The sequence below is a fragment of the Benincasa hispida genome, chromosome 2, assembly GCF_009727055.1.
Source record: "Benincasa hispida cultivar B227 chromosome 2, ASM972705v1, whole genome shotgun sequence".
NCBI classification, from domain to species: domain Eukaryota; kingdom Viridiplantae; phylum Streptophyta; class Magnoliopsida; order Cucurbitales; family Cucurbitaceae; genus Benincasa; species Benincasa hispida.
The window spans coordinates 52,273,824-52,284,423 of record NC_052350.1 but is presented as its reverse complement, the minus strand read 5'-3'; the positions used below and the strand labels follow the sequence as shown (position 1 = coordinate 52,284,423).

Genomic DNA, 10,600 nt, shown 5'->3' with positions numbered 1-10,600 from the left:
TGGAAATCCATATTTCTCTAATATGGTATATCAAATTTCATTTAAAAAAGAAAAAAAAAAGAAAGAAAAAAGAATCGACCCAAGAATGGTGAACTAAAAAACCATCTTGAAGAGATACATCGAGAATCCAATCTTTATGACATACTTGAATCACTCCTCTCACTGTAAACTAGTTTTGAGTTGGAGGGTGGAGTCTTTGTTTCTCTAAAAAAAATAATGTATAATTTGGAATAATATCAATCTCCATATGCTAATATAAAAATAAGCCTAAACTTTCAACCAAAAAGTCAGAAGTTTGAATCTTCGACCCCGTTATTTATCTCTTAAATACAATTACAATATAATAGTAAAAATAACCAATAAATCTCTAGGAAAAGTAAAAAAAAAAAAAAAAATAAAAGGAGACATAAAGTCTTAAGACACATTATTTTATGCATTGATGAAGGGGCGAAAAAGTAGGAAGCTGCATGAAAATGAACCAACAAAATGAAAAAATGTGTTTATGCAAATTTGCAACTTTCAACTCTCTAGAGAATGACCAAGTATACAAATATCCTCTTTTTTGTTCTTTTGAATAAAATAAATAATAATCCAATAAAGAGAATGAATAGCAATAAAGATGTTTTGTGTAATCATCATAAGGGTGACAAATTTCATGCAGCTATTCATATATGTATGTGTGTGTATATATAAATATAAATATTTATATCCATGTTTTTCCTTTTTTTTTTTCCCTCTTCTTTTCTTCCTCTCTCTTATTTCATTTCCTTTCATCTCTCAATTTCTTTTAATCTCTCTCTTTACCAAAGGGTGAAAGGATCAATATGTATATCGGTTCGGTTAGGATCCGAGAAGGGAAATAGGTTTATCCGTGGTTTATCAGTTTGATTTCTTTTGGAGAACCCACGAGAAGAAATATCTATATATATATATGTATGTATGAACTTTGACGTGGGTTTCAATTCAACAAATTTGAAATTTTTGAAGTACCAATGATGAGAGATATATGACGATTTTTGTGTCGGGTTTTTCGATCGATTATCTGTGACCATGGAGATTCGGGTTGTCCGGGTCGGGCCAAAAAGATGAATACTTCATCCATTGATCTGTCTCTCGCCCACTTGACATGGATGATTCCTGCTCCAAAAACATACCCTTCATCAAAAATAAATAAATAAATCAATGTTACACCGAAAATACATTTAATTATAGGTTTAGTTTTTTATAAAATAATTTCAATAACCAATTTTAATCGAAAACTCTCTCATTTTTGTTTCTATTTTTTTATTCACCTTAAAATAGATCTCCTAGTATTATTGTTTTACTAACACAATTAATCAAAGAAAAAAAACGTATAACGAAGTGAAGAGAAAACATGTCATGTTAGTCATAATAAAAAGTAAAAATACAATTTTGTCCCCCCTTTTTTTTAACAAATTACTTTATTTCTCAAGCATCAAAGCATACTCCAAATACAAAGGTGGATGAACAACACTACCAATTAAAGATATCGATAAAAAAAATAAGTGGTACCTAAATCTTGTCCTGATGCTCCTAGACTTTGAAGTTTGTTTAATTTTAATCCATATACTTTTAATTGTCTCATTTTAATTTGGTTCCCCTTCTACTACTAGTTTATTGTTGATTTTTTTTTTAATTTTTTTTGGTTGTATTAGCATTTTTTTGTTGTATTAACATTTTCATTGTAAATTTTGAGAATATATTCACATGTTGTATTACTTTACATGAAAATTATCATTATTATTTAATCAATTTTAGTAAAAATGAATTTTGAGGTACTGAATTGATGATTTACTAAAATTACATGGACTAAAATTGAACAAACTTCAAAGTATAGGGATCAAAATGATATTTTAACCTAATAAAAATGATTTTTGAAATTCTACTAAACTAGATACATATACAAAAACAAAACTTATAAAATCATAGAAAGACAATCGAAGAACTAACCAAAACTAAGTTAAACCCTAATCAAATATGTAATTTAGAAAGAAGCCAACAAAAAAAAAACTACGAAGAGAAGTTAAGTACTCCCATTTCTTTCTTTTTTTCCCTTTATTTCCTTTCGGTTCTTTTGAAACGCCCTTTCTTTCTAGGTTTTTGCATGATAAATAGATAATTAAATAAAAAGAAAAAGCATGTGGGGTTCATGGAATTCAGGGTCAAAAAGTAATTAAAAAAGAAAAGAAAAAACAAAGATCCAATAATTATATTGTCATGTATTTAAAATACCATTTTAGTCCATGCTTAGATGACTTTTATTTCATTTTACTTCTTATACATTTAATAACTCTTATATTAGATAGTTTATAGTTGATTTTTGTTATTCAAAAATGGCTTTGAAGATATATTCATATAATGACTTTGTTTTTTTTTCATGAAATTATTAGGTTAAAAACCATATTGGTCCTTGTATTTTGAGATTTGTTCAATTTCAATATATATATTTATAAATATCCAATTTTAATCCTCATATTCTTAATAAATCTTAAATTTATTTCCTTAGTTAACTTTTATCGAAATGAGCTATATAATAATAATAATACTTTTCATATAAGAAAATCTAATATGTGAAATATGTTTTCAAAACTTAGCATGAAAAAACTAATAAATAATCATTTTTATCTTTTCAAAAGAATCAACAATAAACTAGTAGTAGTAGTGACTAAATTTAAGGTTTCTTAAGAGTAAAGGAACTAAAATTGAACATTTGAAAACATATAAACTAAAATTGAACAAATTTCAAAGTACATAGACCGAAATAGTATTTTAAACTTGTTATTATTATTATTTATCCTAAAATGACTTTAAGTGACTAAAATTTAAGATTTACTAAGAGAAGAAGAACTAAAATTTAAGATTTACTAAGAGATGAAGAACTAAAATGAAAGGACGAATAGGAATACTTAAGATAAAATAGGTGCAGCTCGGAATGTACCTAAGTTTTTTTTAAATGAAAGTATAAGGACTAGATGAAAGGACGAAAATGATATTTTAACCTAAATTTGTATATAATAATAATAGTAGTAATAATGATGTATATAGAGAGAGAGACTCACAGGTTGGTGTTTGATGGAAGAAGTGCAGCCCATAATGAGTTCTTCTAAGCCTGATGCCGACCTTCCTTCCATTTTATGATGCTCACTTTCACCTTCTTCTTGCTGCTCCCCAATTAATACAGACAACAATCATTTCCTTAATCATTATTTTTTATTTTATTTTAATTAACACACGCTAATTATATATTAATTAATTTTGACAAGACACTTCCATGTATTTTGCTGCCTTTCTACCCAACCAAACTTCTTTTATTTCATTATTTTCCCCTATTTTCCTCAACTCTCACTCAAACCTCCTATAAAGTTTATAAAATATATATTATATATCATCGTTTTTTAGATTTCTAGTTTAGTTTGTATTTAGTATCTATGTTTCGAAATGTTATATATTCAATCCTTAAGTTTCAATTTAGTTTCTAAGTTTTAAAATATTACAAATTTTACCCTTAAGATTTTGGTTTTGTTTCAATTTGGTCCGCTTGATTTTTCATTAAATACTCACTTTCAATTATTGACTTCAATATTTATTATTTAATTAAAAATAATTATAAAGTAAAAAAATTTAAATTAAATTTTAAGAGTGATAAAAAATAATGAAACTTAATTGAGTTAAATTATTTTAAATAATTAGCATACATAATACTAAAGACGAAAAATGAATATGTGAAAAATCAAGAATTAAAGTATAAATCTTGAAGTTTAGGGACTAAGTTGAAACAAAACTCAAATCTCAAGGGTAAAATTGTAATATTTTGAAACCTAACGACCAAATTGAAACTGATCTCAAAATTTAAGAACTAGATGTGTAGCATTAAGAAATACGAAGATCAAATGAAAACTAGATCCAAAACTTAGAGACCAAAGAAGTATTTTTTCCAATAGTTAATTAATTGATTTTAACATTATATAGTAAGGTTCAAATCTCCTTTTAAAAGATGAAGTTGACTACATAGAGAAATTCCCCTCCTTTATCTTTAGTGTTGTATATATTATTCTTTTAATCTTTTCTACGTTAATGGAAAAGCTATTCAAATGAACCAACTTTCAAAGGTTAGTTTCAACAACAACTTCATTTATGACATTTTATCCTCCCTTTTGCATATAACTGAATACCTTCCAAAATTCAATCTTTCTCGAGAAATGTAGACAAAACCCACCAAACACAATCACCCACATGCAAAATATTCTATTTCTTTAATCACTTTTATCATATTTAAAATAAATATGTAAATCAAACAATGATTAAAGATATATTTTAGAGTAATTTTAATTAACCGATTTCAAAATAAGTTCAATGTAGAAGGTACCTGATGAAAGGGTTGATTTTGGAGGATGATAGGAGAGTGATGTTGATGATGTTGATACGAGTCGTGATCGAGGAGAAGAAGAGGAGGAGGAGAGATGATGGTAGAGATTTGATGAGTCGGATTGGTGATGTGGAAGGCTGTGGTTGGTAGATGATGGTTAACTATAGAATGATGATGATGATGATGGTCATCATGGGCCACCACGAGCTGATGATGATGATGATCTAGAGCTGCTACTCTTTGATGGCGGTGGTCTCGCAACTCAAACTCGCCACCGCCGCCTCTTCCATCCTTCAAACCTATCTTTCTTTCTGTTGAACCCTCCTCCATCCCCACCTGCAACAATATAGAATTTCTCAAATAGTTAAATATATGTTTTACTCTCTATTGTCATTTGCGTGTTGTTTATATTTTCATTGAACAAAAAGTTCTAATTAATTTGCTAGCATGCATTTAAGTGAAAAACAACTTAGAGTAAATTCAAAATCATTTAAAAGTGTAACATGAAACATTAAGTACATATTCTTGGGTGATAAATTTGAAAAAAGGGGTTGACTTGTGGTAATGTAAAAATAAATAACCTCATCAAAGGTTGTTCTAAATGGGACAAACCCAAAATGGTCAGATTTGAGGTGTTGTTGAATATCCAACGAACTAAAGCTAGAAATTGAACATCCAACGCCCGCCGTGGCGGCCGGAGACATGTCGTCGACCTGACTCATAGAAGAACAACTCCCGGTTGTGGCAGTCGTCTCCCGTCGACTCAAATTAGCAACCTCAAAACTTCCCTCGGTGGCGGCAAGGCTTCTCTCCGACCAATTGCACTGCCGTGGTTGTGTTTGATAAAATATCTTAGAAACCACTAGTTCCCCTTCTTTCTCTTCTTCATGCTGACCTAAATGATATTGATGCATCACCCAATTAGTCTTTTCTGGTTTCCTATTCTTCCCAAAATTTGTGTAAAGAACCAATATTTTCTTGCACCCTTTTTGCTTCCCGTTCGCCATCACCGGCCTCGTCTTTCCCGTCTTGTGCCACCGCGTTTCCCCCCCTTGTAAATCACACTCCGTTTGTATTTTTCTCCGCTTTCTCGTCCCCGTTGTATACGCCTTCGATGGCCTATGGAAAAAATGTCTACTCAATCCATCTCGAGTAACTCCTACACATATATTCAAGTTATTCACAATGTGACTGATAGTTTTACAGACAGTTGATAATAAAAGGAAATGGGGTTTTGTTAAAACTTAAAAGGGAAAAAAAAAAATCAAAGTTAGGTTGACTTAGGTGTAACAAGAAACTGTCTTTTATACCTGAAAACCTAACTACATTGAATTATGGAACCTATCAATTTTTTTAAAAAAAATGGAAAATTAAGTAAATAAAAATAAAATTACCAGGAAGTTTTTCAGGATGGGTATAACAAATTCCATCTTCTCCTTCAATTGTGGGAATGAATTCATCAATCAAAGGGTGAGATTTCATATCTTTTGATTTAACTTTAGCTTCTAGATGTTCTATCAATTCTTGATCTGTTGGATCAAATTTCACTCCTGCTGGTAAACCTACCCAATCCTACAACAACAACAATTATATAATCAACCCCAAAAAATAATAAATAAATAAAAGAAAATACCCTTTTGAAATTAGACAGAAATTAAAGCCCTTTACAATAAATTTCAAAAAAAAAAAAAAAAAAAAAATCAGTACCGGCCTTCCTTCAAGCTTATGTCCACAACCAGGGCAGTGTTTAGATCCACATCTGATGCTGTTCAAGCTTTGCATCTAATAAAGAATCCGAGCGCCACCCACCGCCACCGCCACCGCCACCGCCGACGATTGAACCCAATAATTTTAGTATTATTTCTCATGATCTCAACCCACTTGTCGTTTCCACTTCATATCCTTTCATAGAATGACATCCAAACCACCATCGTTCAATCTCTCTCCAAGTTTAAATCAATATATATAAATATATTATGATGTATGAATATATGAACTTCTATAGACCCGCCGCAATCGGGATAAACAGCACCGTTTTTTTGTTTTTTCAAAAAGAGAAAGATGATGATGAAGAAGAAGAAAAGAAGAAGAAGAAGAAAAAAAGGCCAAAAATTTCTTTAATAAGAAGAAGAAGAAGAAGGGGAAAAGGAAAAAGGGAGGGTTTTGCTGTTAATTCAACATACAAATCCACCGACCCTTTATCCTCTATGTTCAAAATTTTTCCCCAAAAAAAAAAAAAAAAAATCAATTGTGAGACAGAAAAGATAGAAAGTAAGAAGAAACAAATAAAATAAATAAATAAATAATTAATAATAAATTAAATTAAATAAAGTTTTCTCTCTCTCTCTCTCTCTAGACACCCTTTTTGTTTGAGCCTTGACTACAAAAGCAAAAAAAAGGAAAGAAACGGGCAGCTTCTCACAGCTGTTGCTACTAATACATGTAAAAATATATGGATATTGTATATAGTTTTATATATATATATATGTAAGCTACTCTCTCTACTGTATACTTAGTATAAACTAAGGTTATTTATGTTACCTTAAAATACCATTTTGATTTGGTTGAGATTCTGTTTTATGTTTTCAAGGCCGTTGAGTTTAGTAGATAACTTAGGTCCTGTTCGATAAAATATTGGTTTTTTTATTTTTTAAAAAAAAAATTAAGCCTAGAGACATTATTACCACTTCCAAATTTTCTTCCTTGTTATCCATTTTTTACCAATGGTTTAAAAAATAAGCTAACTTTTGAAAACTAAAAAAAAAAAAAAGTAGTTTTTAAAAGATTGTTTTTATTTTTAAAATTTGACTAAGAATTCAATTACTGTACTTAAGAAATACCCAAATTATTATAAGAAATTAGGAGAAAATAGACTTAATTTTCAAAAACAAAAACAAAAAACTAAATGGTTATTAAACGGGACTTTAGATTTTGTTTTTGAAAACTAATTTGATATTTTGTGATCTAAACCAGGAAACTTCTCTGAAAACAACATTTTAATGTTTTCAATATATCCATTTTGAATTTTGGATTTTTTAAAATACATAATTATATTAAATAAAGAATAAAATTATTAGAAATACAATATTCCATATTGTAAACTTAATTTTTTAAAAAAAAGAATAAAATATATATTACGTAAAGTATTATAAATTATATATAACAAAATAATAACTATGCAAGAAATTTAACATATAACATGTTTATAAAGTTTAGAGTGAATCTAATATTTAATGAGTAGCTACAACTAGTTTTAAGGTTTATAAAAGTATACAAAATTGTTTTAAGTTAGAATTTAATTTATGAATCTACTACCAAGATATATGTAAACATTAAACACAATTATGTTTTCATTGAATTCATTGTTTACAAATTTCTTCTTTTCATATTCCCTTTCAAATATGCTCTCTTAGTCTTTATGAGCATCTTATCTTTATAAAATGGGAAAATATATGACTTTTTTGGCATGAAAATTACTATTATTATTTAACCAATTTCGATAAAAAAATAATAATAATTTTATGATGAAATAAATTTAAGATTAAGTGAAAATATAATAATTAAAATTAGAAATAAAAAATGGTATTTTGAACCAATATATTAATTAAATATAAATACGTAAACATACAAAGATATGTTCTTAGTAATTATAAATGATATTATATTATAAAAGTATACAACTTTGGGTTGCTTTTTCATAGCCAAAGACTGCGGTTGAACATGCTAATTTAAAAATAATATATATGTATAAGCATACACAAACAAATTAAATTAAACCCCATATTGTAGTTTTAACATTAAAGTATAGAGAATATACATAGCTTTAATAAAAGTTTTATTCGAATCAAGACGTTAGTTTTATTTGTCCAAAGAACCAGATTGAAAAATGGTTCAAACGACAAAAATATGTGTGAATAAGTAAATAAACAAATATATATATATATATATATATGCCCGTACACTATGCATAGTATACGAAATTGAAAATAAAGTTTGAAACTTTAATTTATGCTTTAAAGTTTCTTAAAAAATGCTTTAAATTGTACTCTAATTCAAACCGAACTCAACTGAATTATACTACCATCAATTAAGATATATATTATGCACCAAGAGGTCAATGAAACAAATTATCAAAGCAAAATATGAGCATAATTCATTCAAATAATTATTGACAAGAAGTTAGAAGTTAATTCAAATCACATTCTTATGTTGGAATATCTTGAATCTGTTATCTGACGCTAACGACTAAGTTATGTGCGTATTTTTCATCTTTGTGTTATTTATGATTTTGACTCTAGGGTTTAGAAAAGTGCTCTATATAAACTCTCTAACCTTAGAGATGCCACTTTTCTATATTCTGAACAAATTCTCTCCAATAAAATTGTTCTCCGTTTATTTCGTAGACATAACTAACACACTGCTAATGAATCACTAAATGCACGTGTTGATTATTTACTGTTTACGCATTTTCTGCTTATCTTTGATTTTCGACTCTTAACATCTCACATGTTGAATTAAAGAAAAGAAAAGTGCAAGATGAAATAATTAAGCTATATATGATGTTATTTTTACTACAATTAAATATGGGGTAGAAATTTTGACTTAATTAACTATACCCTATGCATATTGGAAATAACAAAAAAATGAGAACTTTATTTGAAACCTTAGTTTGATCCATTTTTAGTTCAGATGCTCCCTTGGTTGGCCTAATGGTAAATAATAGACATGAAATTTTGATAAAGGATCCTAAAAGGAATGGATTTGATCCATAGTGGTCATTTACTTAGGATTTAATGTTCTACGAGTTTTCTTGACACCCAAGAGTTGTAAAGTCAGATGAATTGACCATATAAGATTAATCGAGGTGCGGGTAAACGAGCCTAATACTCAGGAATATACAAAAAAGAAACATAAATAAGTGTATAGAGTATGCATAGTATATGAAATTGGAAATAAAGATGGGAGGGTTTTATTGTATTGAAGAGTGTCTCAATTATTTTAGAGAAGTGAGAGAAGTGGATATGTTTGATGGGTTTTGAGCTGGATGAATGATGAGAGAGAGAGAGAGAAGAAGTGAGAGATTGCTTCATAAGAAAGGGAAATGAGGAGGGTAGTACACAGAACTGAATGGACCACCACACAGGCTTGTAATTAGAGCTGATTAAAAACCCTAAAAAGGAGCTATGGAAACTTGGACCAGAAGCAGACACACCAAACAATTTTACTTCGTTTTATTTTACCCTTCTATTAGCTTAAACAAAAAAAAAAAAAAATACATTTTTAATCTTCAACTTTTCATAGAAATAACAATTTTGATTAGTTTTGTAAATTAATTATCAATTTTTATTATATAAATGACTTTTTTTTCGTAATTTATAATCAAACTTGATTATTCCTAATCAGTATACATTATTAATCTCCATGCGTTAAAAAGGTTAGTAAATCTTACTGCAATATTTTTTTTTCTTGTTAAAATACTATTTTGGTTTTTGTAAGTTGGAGTTTGTTTAATTTTAGTCATGTACTTTCAAATGTTCATTTTTAGATCTTGTGCGTCAATAAATTTTAAATTTAGTCAACCGAAGTTTTTTTTTTAATTATCAAATCTGGCTAAATAATAATGATAATTTCATGTAAGGGAAATATAATATATGAATAAGCTTTCAAAATTTATAATGAAAATGCTAATAACCTAACAATTTTTTTTTTTTTTGAAAATATAAAGAATAATCAATTAGTAATATAAACTCGAACGTATAGGAACTAAAATTAAACAAACTCCAAAGTTCATAAACTAAAACTAAAATGGTATTTTAACGTAGTATTTTGTTATGATTGCATTTATATCATTATAAATTATGAAGTATAGAGAATGAACTATTACTTAATATCGTTTAAAAGACTAAATTGTTATAAATTTGAAAATAAGAAAACTAAAAACGTTTTAAAAATAAATGGTTTGCCTCTCAAAGATTAGGATCAAAAGTATACATGTATTTCAACACTATTTATAATAATTTAGAATATATGTTTTTTTCAATGGATTTGAGGAAGTGGGGCCATTTCTAAGAGATCTTCTTTGCCTAGAAAGAAATTAAAAAAAGAAAAAAAAAATTAAAAAAAAAAAATGATAAGATGATGGCTAGGCTTCACGTTTTGTTCTCACATTCTCATTCAACAATGTAGGAACCAAATGATGGGATTGAGAAGGCT

The 10,600-nt window shown here is 28.1% G+C and overlaps 1 pseudogene; it reads right to left on the bottom strand.

The window, feature by feature from the left end:
- Window positions 1–584: 584 nt before the first annotated feature.
- On the bottom strand, window positions 585–6,650 carry LOC120070865 (annotated as a pseudogene).
- Window positions 6,651–10,600: the final 3,950 nt, after the last annotated feature.